The sequence below is a fragment of the Pseudopodoces humilis genome, chromosome 2 (assembly GCF_049639895.1).
Source record: "Pseudopodoces humilis isolate 2021_Gansu_Grassland_sample_001 chromosome 2, ASM4963989v1, whole genome shotgun sequence".
NCBI lineage: Eukaryota > Metazoa > Chordata > Aves > Passeriformes > Paridae > Pseudopodoces > Pseudopodoces humilis.
This window is the reverse complement of record NC_142201.1, coordinates 113,506,854-113,518,934: the sequence shown is the minus strand read 5'-3', so window position 1 is coordinate 113,518,934 and position 12,081 is coordinate 113,506,854. Positions and strand designations below refer to the sequence as shown.

Sequence of the window (12,081 nt, the reverse complement as noted above, 5' to 3'; positions counted from 1 at the left end):
CAAAGTAGTGTAAATCTGCGTGTATGTTCTTGTTTGAGGAAAGGAGCCTGTATTCCTGTGAAAAAAAAGTCTTCAGGATCACAGCCTGGTGTAAAAGAGCGGGAAGAACTGGTGTGCAAGCAAAGGGAAATTCTGGAGGCGTTTGCGTTAAGCTCGGGATCAAATCCTGCCGGGCACTGACTCAACTGCCATCGATCCATCCCCTTGTTTGCCTTCCAGCTCTCACATTAAGCAATGTTTAAATCATCCCTGGGGCTCCCTTGGCTAATTGACCGCTCAAGGTGGTCCAGGTGCTTCTCGGCCAGTCCATCTGGCAGCAGCTCCAACCCATCTGGCCCTCTTGCCCTGGAGAAACCTCTCCTGGGAAGTTTATCCCAAAATCTTTGCTTTCAGAAGTGTTTAAGGAACAAAGTGAGGTACTGCAACGACCAGGAATTCCTGTCAGTCTGCAGGTCTGGAATGGCTTTGACTGTGAACAAATGCACAAGGAGCAATGGGAGCAAACATTACCTACTGGAAGAGCCCGACTCCTGGATATTTAGGAAGTGTGGATGTTAAAGCTTCTGACATATTCCTTCAGAGCAACTTTCCAAAGTAAATGCAAAGCCAGTCACCTTCAAAAGGCAGGGAATGTCACCCTGCATTTCTCTATCCACCTTCGCCAAGCGGGAGGACTTGGCATTCTCTGGAACAGGGAGATTTGATGGATGGCGGGACTTCTAATGTTGTTGGCAAGCAGTGCAGGTTCCATAGGATTTGGCAGTGTTAGAGTCTTTTATTTTATTATTCTCTATTTTTTAGAGGAATCTTTCCATTTGCTCTCGCTCCTGGTATAAATCAAGAGTCTCCACAGGGAGGTGTCCAGATATTTCCATGCATTGCACACATTGCGTGTCCCCAGTTTACTGATCCAGTCGCTAACCATGAGCGTTTCCTTTCCTGCTGTCAATCCCAGCACATTTTTCCAGTGAAACCAAGGTCATTTCAATCCCTCAGCTGAATAAAGAACCTACCCACAGTTTAAAATCAATGCTGGGACCGAGATTATTTTTAGAAAGCCCTGACCCCAAGCACGCACAGGTCTATCCCTGCCTTTGCTGTGTGGGGCTGGGGTGACGCTCCGGCGGGGACCGCTGGGTTTCCTTCCGGCATCGCCCTCGTTATTCCCGAGTGCCTTTGGCTCATCTGTCCGGGAAGCAGATTTATTCAGCTCGTGTGAGCCCCTGTATAATCATCCTTGGCTCTGCATTAATGTGCTGAGCAAGTGAAACTGGTTAATGAGAGCAGGAGAAAGGAATCTCTTTTTGTCCGTGCGATGCTCTTGTTCCTGGAAACAGAGGGGAATAATTAACATTCCAGCCAGGAAGCCGGTTCCTTCGGCAGTGCCTATCGATGGAACACGGGATACAGGTGAACTAATTCCAACCAGCCACAGCTTGATGTTTAGCTCTGCCTTTGTTATATAACAAGTTCTTAGGTCTTCAAAAAAACCCGTTTCTGAGCAGAAATGACCTTCAAGGAATGGTTAAAATAAGAAAGCCGACGTCCCTTTCGTTACCGGTGCACAAACCCATCACTTATATAAACAGGACAAGGTTTTAATCTCCTTTTGAAGCTATTTGCATATTTATTGAGGCTTGCAGAGCCTTTTTCTTTGGGATCCCACTGATCTGAAAGTGAAGGACACACATGGCTTGAGAACCCACCAGGTTTCCCTGAGGTTCACATCAAACTCGGTTGTTAGTCCTCGAGGTGGGACAAAGTGGCAGAATTCTGCTTTGCTGGGAAATCATTAAACCAGGAACTTCTTGGGATTTCTATGCATTTTTTCCTTGTTGTTCAACAACCTTCAAAGTATTTTTTTCACCTGTATCCCTTGTTACTCTTTAGAAGAAGAAAACGTTTGGGGCTTTGAAATTAATTCTGCTGTAGGTTCATTGAAATACCTTTTTCCTATATGGGATTTCAGCCTTGCTGAGTGGCACATGACCATCATAATTGGATTGATCAACAAAAATGACACCTCAAAGAGCTCTTTTGAGACAAATGGTGCTGCACACTCAGAGAAGGTGTTTGGAGAAGTGGTGCTACTTTGTTCCCATTGCTTGGCCCTTAACCCCACTGGGTTAAAGTTTTAAGGATGGTTTTGTGGCTGAAGCTGAAGCAGGAACTGAGATCCTTCACACTCTAGTGGTGCAGTGTCCTTGCTCATCCTGGATGGAGTAGCTAGGAGCAGTTTTGAGTGCTCATATTAAAAACCACACAGACATACCCCAAAACATTGCAGGTTTGTTAACCACACCTTGCCAGGATGGGAATTCTCCAGGCTGCAGGATGAGGAAGGTGCTATGGACAGCATGGGGTGCCATAATTACATTGCACAGTGCACCTGAACATGGGATACTGCAGTAATTAATGTTACATGCTGGCCTGTAATTATAATCCAGCGGTATTCCCAGCAGAAACCTTTGTGTGGAAGCTGCGAGGAGCTGTTCTGCATTGGTGACTTGGAAGTAGCTGGAAGAAATTCAAAACATCTTCATATAAATTACATTTTGGTCATGGTCTGCTCATCCCCAGGGCTTTGCAGGCACAGGTTCCCCTCCTCGACTCCTCCTGGCTCTGAGGCTGCTTTGTCAGCTCATCTTTCCCTTCTGCCATCCACACCAGTGGGATTTTCTTCATGGACAGCAGCAAGTTGAGAGCAGGTCGGGCTCTGCTCCCATCCAGGAGGAGAGGGAACGGCCTCAGGCTGTGCCAGGGGAGGCTTGGGTTGGATATTAAGGAGAATTTCTTCATGGAAAGGGCTGTCCATCCCTGGCACAGCTGCCCTGGGCAGTGGAGTCCCCATTCCTGGAGGGATTGTTGTGGGTCCCCTCAAACTCGGGATATTTTTGTACATTTCCATAAAACCTCATATTTAAGCTTTGTCCCAGGTCTTGCTTGGTGCTGCTCCAGCACTCTGCAGTGGTGGGCAGGGATCAGGTGAAATCCTTGGCATTAATGTGTGCCCTCCACAAAACATGCAGGCAGTTTTGGAAGAAAACTCCCCACTTCCCTTGCACATGAACCATATGAAATTATTTTCAGGAAACGTTTGCCTGATTTTGACCATTTCCCTCTTTTTTTAATCATTGGCCAATTTACGTCAGAATGTCAGGTCTGCATCTGATTTAAATCAGGCTTGAACTCGGTGCAGATCATAAAAAAATGAAATGTTTATGGATTCCCATCTGTTTGACTGGAATACACCTGGCTTTTGGGACTAGACACACGCTATGCCTAAATCCAAGGCTTTGGAGATAAAACATGACACCGGGATGACTGCCTAATCTCCTGGAGGGATGCTGCTGGGATAAGATAAGGAACTTGTTGGGAATGGTTATTATTGTCTGGGGGAGGGAGCTGGCAGGGCACAGGCTGCCAGAAACACCTGATAATGTCCTGCAAGCACAGCACCCACAGCTCCTGCCCTGCTGGCATCCCAGCCTTGTCTGGCCCTAGCAGAAGATAAACCAACATCTCTGATCGCAAACAATCCCAAAGGACAGCAGCGCTTCCCTGGGTTTTGTTCCTGATGGAGGGACTCCCTGCAAGGGCAGCTGGGGAATTGTCAGGAGCTTCCCTTTGCAGGCAATTCCAGGAAAATCAGATCGAGCTGCTGCTATTGGAATGATCTTTACATTCCTGTTCCTTCCTAATGCTCCTCAGCAGCAGTTTCAGGGGGCTCAGCCTGGCAGGTATTATTCCCTCCAGTTCCATGTCCACACTGACATTCTCCTCATCTTTTAATCCCATTGACTGATTTTTTTTCCACTTTTTCCCCTTCCTGCTTGTGGATTTACGTCACCTTTTATAAATATTTTATAAAACACAATTTTTTTTCTGCATGAGCAAATAGGATTCTCTGAAGAACAGGGCACGACATCGTTTTAAAATTGAAATAGAGCATTGAAAATTGGCTTTTTTCCTTTAAAAATGTTTCAGGTATGTTCAGCAGGATGTAGAAAATACAAGGAAAATATATCACAAGGTAAAAAAGAAAGAGAAGTCTTTGTGGTCCCGAAGGTTTTGGGAGAAAAAAGAAAGATATTTTTAATGGATAAATAAATCTGTTTTAATTCCAGGCTGGATGTTGAATAACTGGTGCCAGTAGTTGTTCCTAAACCCCAGAGGGCTTAGGAAAATCCCTCTCCACCTCCTTTAGCTGTTTCAGCAGCTTTTCCAGGCTTTCCTTGAGGTCTTAGCTCAGAGCTGGGGTTCCTGCAACTCCCCATTTTGTCCCAGTTCAGCCCAGTTCTTTTCCTGCCTATTCAGCTCAGGATGTGACAGTGATGTTGCATTTCATTTGGCAAATAAATTGAAAACATAAAAACAATTCCATTCTATTTAAGGAATAATTAATATTTATTCTTGCCTGAACACCCCACTTGCCTGCCAGCCAGTCTGCTTGATTTAATACAAATTATTTCATTCAACTCAAAATGTTTAATTTCATTCATTTATGAGGAAATTAAAGGAAGTGAAGAGGGAAGAGAGATGATAATTTTCATAAAATCACAGATTCCCAGAATGGTTCCTGCTTCATTTTGGGTTAACACTGGAACAGGACCAGAGTCCAAATGAATGTCCAGAAGGTTCAGTCCTCAGGATATTTTTTCATTTGTCCCATAAATTTGAAGCAGAGTCAGTGGATAATTCATGGTGGAAAGGACCTCTGGAAATCCCCAGGTCCAGCTGGGGTCAGGTTGGGCAGAGGACAGAAGTCAAGGAAGTTTTCCACTCCTTGGAGCTACGTTTTCAGAAAGGTTTTGCTGAAGGAAGTTCTCCTGGCTCTGTTGCCCAGTTTTGACAGCACAGGATTTCCAAAGGATCCAGGATGTTGTCAAGCTCTAGCTGGATGTGTGCACCTTTATATACAGAGCCCCTCTGCTCTGGGGTCAGGCTGGGAGAGCTGGGGGTGCTCACCTGGAGAGGAGAAGGCTCCAGGGAGAGCTCAGAGCCCCTTGCAGGGCCTGAAGGGGCTCCAGGAGAGCTGGAGAGGGACTGGGGACAAGGCATGGAGGGACAAGAAAAGGGGGAACAGAGAGCAGAAATAGTGTGAGCTCTGTGGTAATCAAAGTGCAGCACTTCAAAACAGGCCCCTTTTCCTCCTCCATGGCTGGACCAAAAGCTTCTTTTTAATTCTTACAAATACACAGCTCTTCCTTTTCATCCTTACAGATTTCCTTGGAAAATTTTATGGCTTTTATGGGCAGACTCAGCATCCTTTGCTGCAATAGCAGTCTGCACACTGGGTTGCTTGGTTTATTTTTTGTGTTGTTTTTGTGTTTTGTTGTTGTTTTTTTTTAAATTTCCACCAAGTTTGCAGAAACTATGGACACAAAGCTTTTGCAGCTGTTGCCACTTTTTCAATGGATTTCCACATCCAAATTCAGGGGGATGAGTCACCTGGCAGGAAGAGGAAAGGAGTAGCAGTGCTGTCTCATCCCAAACACATCCTCATTCATACCGATGCCTTGGGATGTTCTGTGTGGGGAACATTTGCTTTGTTTTGTTTTCCAAGGATGTGCAATTAGTTGGGATACAAAAAGCTGGTGCTGCTCACAGTTTCTGAGATAGCAAATGAAAGAGTAACAGCTGAGAGAAGGTGGGAATTGTAGACTTGGAACTGTTTGGGTTGGAAGGGACATTTAAAGCTCATCCATTCCCACACCCTGCCATGGCCAGGGACACCTTCCACTATCCCAGCTTGCTCCAAGCTCTGTCCAGCCTGGCCTTGGACACTTCCAGGGATCCAGGGACAGCCACAGCTGCTCTGGGCACCCTGTGCCAGGGCCTCACCTCCCTCACAGGGAGGAATTCCTTCCCAATATCCCATCCATCCCTGCCCTCTGGCAGTGGGAAGCCATTCCCTGTGTCCTGTCCCTCCAGGCCTTGTCCCCAGTCCCTCTCCAGCTCTTCTGGAGCCCCTTCAGGCCATGCAAGGGGCTCTGAGCTCTCCCTGGAGCCTTCTCCTCTCCAGGTGAGCACCCCCAGCTCTCCCAGCCTGGCTCCAGAGCAGAGGGGCTCCAGCCCTGGAGCAGCTCCGGGGCCTCCTCTGGACTCTCTGCAGCAGCTCCAGCTCCTTGTGCTGCTGGCCCCAGGGCTGGGGCAGCTCTGCAGGTGGGCTCTCACCTCAGCTCAGGGGCAGAGGGGCACAATCTCCCCTTTCCTGGTGCCCACGCTGGGGGATCAGCCCAGCACATGGGAGGTCTGGGCTGCAGGGAATAAAGAAAGGAAAAAAAGCTGCAAGAATAGCAGAATTTTCTCCCAGAGCCACCTCAGTTCTTTTGCTGGGACCCATCTCTGCTCTCTAGCAGAGCACCCAAAGAGCACTGCCCAACATTTTCCTACCTTAACTCAGTCCAAGGCACATTTTCTGGTCGTCACTCAGCAAAAGCTCAGCTCAATTTTCTTCCCAGAAAGCTGACTTGCTCTTGCAGTTGAGCTCATCTGGACTTGAATTTCCTAATTAATGATCTTCTTCCTAGGAAGCAAAGTACAAATCCAGGAAAACAGATGATGGTCATATCATGTCCCCGTGCTGTTCCCAAGTAGGACAGGGAAGGCTGGATCAGTGCACTGTGATATTGTCTGGTGTGAAATTTTGCCCAAATTAAGAACCATGAGGAAGTGCTGCCTGCTTCTGTTAAAAGTGCACATCCAGGGAGTGGTGAACATGTCCCTGTCAGCTCCCAGCTTTTCCTTCCTCACCTGTATATATTCTCCTTATTCTTTATTTTCACAAGGTGAAATGGAAAAGGAAATAAGCAAATTCAAGAGCCTGATCTCACTGGAACAGGTGATACTGATGCACACAGGTGGCATCTTTGGTTTTTCTGACCAGATTCCTTCTGCATATTCAACTTACTGCTTATGACTGAACCTTTGGGAAGCAAAGACCTTCTTGAATATTCATGGAATTAGTCCTTGGAACACCCTGAACTTGCATACCTAATCAGGTGATATATTTACCTTCTTAATCCCTCCTGACCTTCTTCCCTATGTAAATGAGACAATTTGAAAGCATCTACTTCAGCACTAGGTAGGAGATCCAGCTGATTCCTCTTACAGTAATTGCAGTGCCTCTTCCCAAAGTTTCTGGGAAAAATCTTCAATCTTAAATCTCACTTGGCTTTGCTATGCCCTTGACCACTAATAAATTAGTTTTAGCTCATTTCCTTTGAAAGGAACCTGCATCTGTGTTTTTTGATTCAATCAAAAAGTCTGCACAAATTCCACCCAAAGATTGACAGAAAATGGCTTTAAAGTATTTTCTGACAGGTAAGAGACCAGCTCTCAATCACACATTTTTTTGAGCTCTCTCTTTTTAATTCTTTTTAAAACATTGAGAGGTGCTTCCGGTAGTTTCCCTGGACATCCCTAATGCCCTATTTATTATCCCAGAATGGTTTGAGTTGGGAGGGACATTTAAAGCTCATCCAGTGCCAACCCCTGCCATGGCCAGGGACACTTTCCACTGTCCCAGGCTGCTCCAAGCCCCAGTATCCAGCCTGGCCTTGGGCACTGCCAGGGATCCAGGGACAGCCACAGCTGCTCTGGGCACCCTGTGCCAGGTCCTCCCCACCCTCCCAGGGAACAATTCCTCCCCAATATCCCATCCAGCCCTGCCCTCTGGCAGTGGGAAGCCATTTCCTGTGTCCTGTCCCTCCAGGCCTTGTCCCCAGTCCCTCTCCAGCTCTCCTGGAGCCCCTTCAGGCCCTGCAAGGGGCTCTGAGCTCTCCCTGGAGCCTTCTCTTCTTAAGGCTGAACACCCCTAGTTCACTATATTAATTTTATTAAGTAAATATAATAAATTTTAAAAAATCCCTGCAAAAATATGAACAGGAGACAAAACAGTTGTGGAATGATTGGTTCATGTTGAGATTTGGACTAAAAATGCCACATCTCGACCTACTTCAGGCAAGGTCTCGCTGTCATGGAGAATGAATTCAGCCCTGAAACTGATTTGATTATCCACTCCAATAAAACAGGTTATTGACTTACAGAGGTTATAGATGGCTATAGGAGACAGGTACTGTGGGAATTGCAGAACTTCCTTCTTTTGCACTCTCCTGAGTGGAAAGTGGAAACTGGAGTCACTTTTTGGTGCTCTTAATGGTGAGAATATCCCTGAACTTTTGTACCTTGTTGCTCAGCTGAGATGTGATGATGTTAAGACAGAGCTTTGTTGCCAGCAGTACCTGAAACCATGTTGGGAGCATCTCCTCTTCTCTATAAAATAATCATGGAATCTTTGGGGCTGGGAAAGCCTTCTAAGACCATGGAATCCAACCATTCCTCACCACTGCCAAGGCCACCACTGACCCACGTCCCCAAGTGCCCCATCCACACAGCTTTGAAATCCCTCCAGGGATGGGGACTCACCACTGCCCTGGGCAGCTGTGCCAGGGCTGGACAACCCTTTTAGGGAAGGAATTTTCACACTATCCAACCTAAACTTCCCCTGGCACAACTTGAGGCCAATTTTTTTTGTCCTGTCTGTTGTTTCCTGGGAGCAGAGCCTGCCCTCCACCAGCTGCACCCTTCTCAGGGAGCAGTAGATTTGCTTCCCTGTAATCCTGACAGTGTTGTACCTCATTCCAAGAGATGATCACCAGGCAGTGACCAGCTGTAATTTTCTGCTGAAAAAGGCAGGGATTCCTTGAGCTAGGGAAGGATAAATTCCATGAAAGGAGCCAGTGTCAGCTGAGATGGTTGTTCTGGAACATAAACACCCTGAGCAAGGTGGGTGTTTATCGAAGCAATCACAGAGAAGTCGGGGTGAAGCATAAAGGGAATGTTTGTTGAAAAAGTGGAATGAGAATGATTAAGACAAGTCAACAGGCTGCTGAGAGGGATCTTAGGAGGGTGGTTTGAGGATGAAGAGAGGTAAAATGGGAGGTGGAAGTTTGGAAGGAAGATAAAGCACTGAAGTTGCAAAAAGCTAAATGAGGTAATTTGTGGGTTTATAAAACTTCTGTGCTGTTGCAGAAGCTTTAGGAAGACATTTTGATTCTGCTGAAGCTCTTCAGATCTTCACTTTCATGTTCTTTTTCATAATCTCTTTATCTTTTGATTTACCAACACCAAAAGGATCCTGCCAAGCTGTTTGAAACCATAAAGAAAGAAGTTGCTCTGTTTATTGACCTCTACTTGAAAGCTGGAAACGGAACTTCGATTTTTCAGATGTTTTCCTCATTTCACATCCTATGTTATTATAAACATTTGTCTTTCAAGCATGGGACAGGATTGGAGCTGAAGAATTACCAGCCTGGAGCAGGTCCTTAGAATCCACCTGGTTCTTTCTCTCTGTGGCAGGAGCCTGGAAGTGTCCAAGGTCCGTCTCAGAATGGTTTGGGTTGGAAGGGACCTTAATGCTTCTCCAGTCCTACTTCCTGCCATGGGAATTGGGAATTCCACTATCCTAGATTGCTCCAAGTCCCATCCAGCCTGGCTTTGGACACTTCCAGGGATCCAGGGGCAGCCACAGCTGCTCTGGGCACCCTGTGCCAGGGCCTGCCCACCCTCACAGGGAGGAATTCCTTCCCAATATCCCATCCATCCCTGCCCTCTGGCAGTGGAAGCCATTCCCTGTGTCCTGTCCTTCCATTCCTTATCCCCAGTCCCTTTCCAGCTCTCTTTGGAGTGTTTTTGCCAATATTTATTATTTTACACCTGTCACAAGTGGATTTTGTTGGTTGTCATTTTGCTTATTCTCCAACTTTGTGCAGGTGTTTTTTCCGCTGATATTTCTTGCGCTCTGTCTGGCCTGGTTGGTGTTACTAATATATTTAATATATTTAACTGGCAGGTTTCCTATTTCCTACTTACTTTTCATTATTAATCCATATGTCAAACAATTTGGATGGGTTTGGTTTTCTTCCATAAGTTAATAGAGAAGTGCTGCTACCCTGGATTAATACAGATTTTATGGAGTGTCCTCCCCGAGCCAAGGGATCGCTGATATCACAGCACCAGCACAAATCAGCTCCAGTGGGAGACAGACAGAACACCCTGTCCAGGACACTGAGCCCAGGTCAGCTCAGGCAAGGAGCCTTTTCCCCCTGTTTAAACCAGCAGGGAGCTGATATCTCTTCATGGAAGTACCCAGTGATAGCAACAGCGATGTCTGGAATGTTTGGTGGCCAGATCCCACGGGAAGGGATGAGGATGCTGCAGAGGGCAGATTCATCAGTTTGGAGTTTAATTCTTCTCCCTTTGTTTTTCCTCTCACTCCTTTATCCCCTGCCAAATATTAATTTAAATACATCTTCCTTGCACCCTTGTTTTATTTTTTTTTCCTGCCAGACTATCTATGCTCAATTCCCAGTTAATTTTCCAGAGTACAGGGAGCTTCTTGGACAGGGAGAAAAACTCTTCTGATGTACAAATCTTGCATTGAATCATAAAGCTCCGTTTTGTGTAATTTTCTGGCAGATGTAACTTATTGTTGGAATTGTGTTTGTGGTTTGGGTCCTTGGGTCTAAGACAGCCTTTTCCTATAAATCAGTAGGAAAGGATACAGAAGCTCTGGCTCTGACTCACAGCTCAGCCCCTCTCTCATTGCTTCACTTTGGTTTATTTACCTTTTTCATTAAGCTTAAGGAGAGAACTGCCCACATAAACAAAACATCAAAAGTGAATTAGCTTCAACAGGAATGATTAAAGCTATTCCCAAATTCTAATTTATCCCCTGTTAGCAGACAAATGAGCACTCCATGCTCTTCCTCCCCCACACTCTTTATTCCCAGTGTCACTTCCAATAATGGGAGGTCCTTGACACCACTGAGAGCACAGTGCCCAGAATTAATCCAGCGCCTCTGAGTGCCCAAATTCAGCTGGAAAATATATTTCTATCTCATATATATAAACCTGTGCTGTTGTAATTGCAAATATGGAACAAAAAGACACTATTCCAGGGGAGAGAGGGCAGAAGCAGCAGGATTTGAAGAGCAGAAGAGGAGTAGAGAAAACATAAAATAGCAATTATTGAATAATTCTGTGTCAGACACTCTCTGGGTAGTAAGTACCAGAATAATTTGGTTTGGAAGGTTATGGTTTCCAGAAGGATTTGCCTTGTGAATTTCTGGGCAGGGAGTGAGGCTGACCAGGCTGGCATTTCCTTTTTTGAAGGTGGGGGTGATGTTGCCCTTTTTCCAATCACCAGGGACATTCCCCATCTCCGTGACTGTTGGGAGATGACAGAGTGGCAGTGACACCAGCCAGCTCCCTTGGCACCCTCAGGCCCATCTCATCTGGCACCGTGGACTTGTGTTTGTGCACATTGTTTAAATGGTCTGTAATTCGTCCATCCTTTATCAAGAGTTGTGCTTCATTCTCCCGACTCTGCTCTCACAGATCCAACAACAGCTTTCCACAGGATCCCACTGATCCCCTGAGTAAGGCAAAGTCTGTTGAACTGGAAATTCATACATTCCTCATTTTTGTTCCTCTCTCTCTCTCTCTCTCTCCTTCCATGGTAGCATGGCATTCCTCCTTTTTCCCCACAGTCCTATAATGTTGCCTACATCATCAAATAACCTCACTCCCCTGCTTCTCCTGCATGTTCTGCTCTGGGTTCCAGATCCATAGAATCCATTCAGCCTGCACGTGTCACTAGCCTGGGACATTAAAGTGTGACAGGAACTGCACTCCTGACCAGGAGGAAGCATTGGTGTTGGCATATTTGTCTCTGGATTACTTGGAGTCATTGGTTTTCCTGCTCCCTACTGTGTCGATCTTCTGCTCTTTGAACTCTTAAGACATCCAGAAATGTGGGTGGTGAAGTTCCATGGGAGAGGAGATCAGGGAAAGCATCCAAGACAGGCAGAAATGGGTGGAGAAGGTGAATGTGAAACTGCAGCAGGGATAAACAGTCTGAGGGTTGCTCTGATCCAGACTTGGATGAGTGTTTTAGTCATGTGAAAAATGCAGGTTTGGGTGAAGTAGAGAGAGGATGTGGTGGAGCTTGGCCAGAAAATTGCTACTGACAGGAAAAGCTCTCTGGGGCTATTTAAAGATGCAGGTTTGGCTCCT

General features: G+C 46.1%; 1 protein-coding gene and 1 long non-coding RNA gene across 4 annotated transcripts in view; one reads left to right on the top strand and one right to left on the bottom strand.

The window, feature by feature from the left end:
* FAM168A (family with sequence similarity 168 member A) overlaps positions 1 to 12,081 on the top strand; it is a 132,378-nt gene that overhangs the window by 81,406 nt on the left and 38,891 nt on the right. The window lies entirely within an intron of this gene.
* On the bottom strand, positions 6,168 to 7,129 carry LOC148184966 (uncharacterized). Its single transcript, XR_015772045.1, has 3 exons — positions 7,018 to 7,129; positions 6,397 to 6,529; positions 6,168 to 6,260 (listed from the first exon to the last, which is right to left on the bottom strand). It is a non-coding gene; the product is annotated as an uncharacterized LOC148184966 (long non-coding RNA).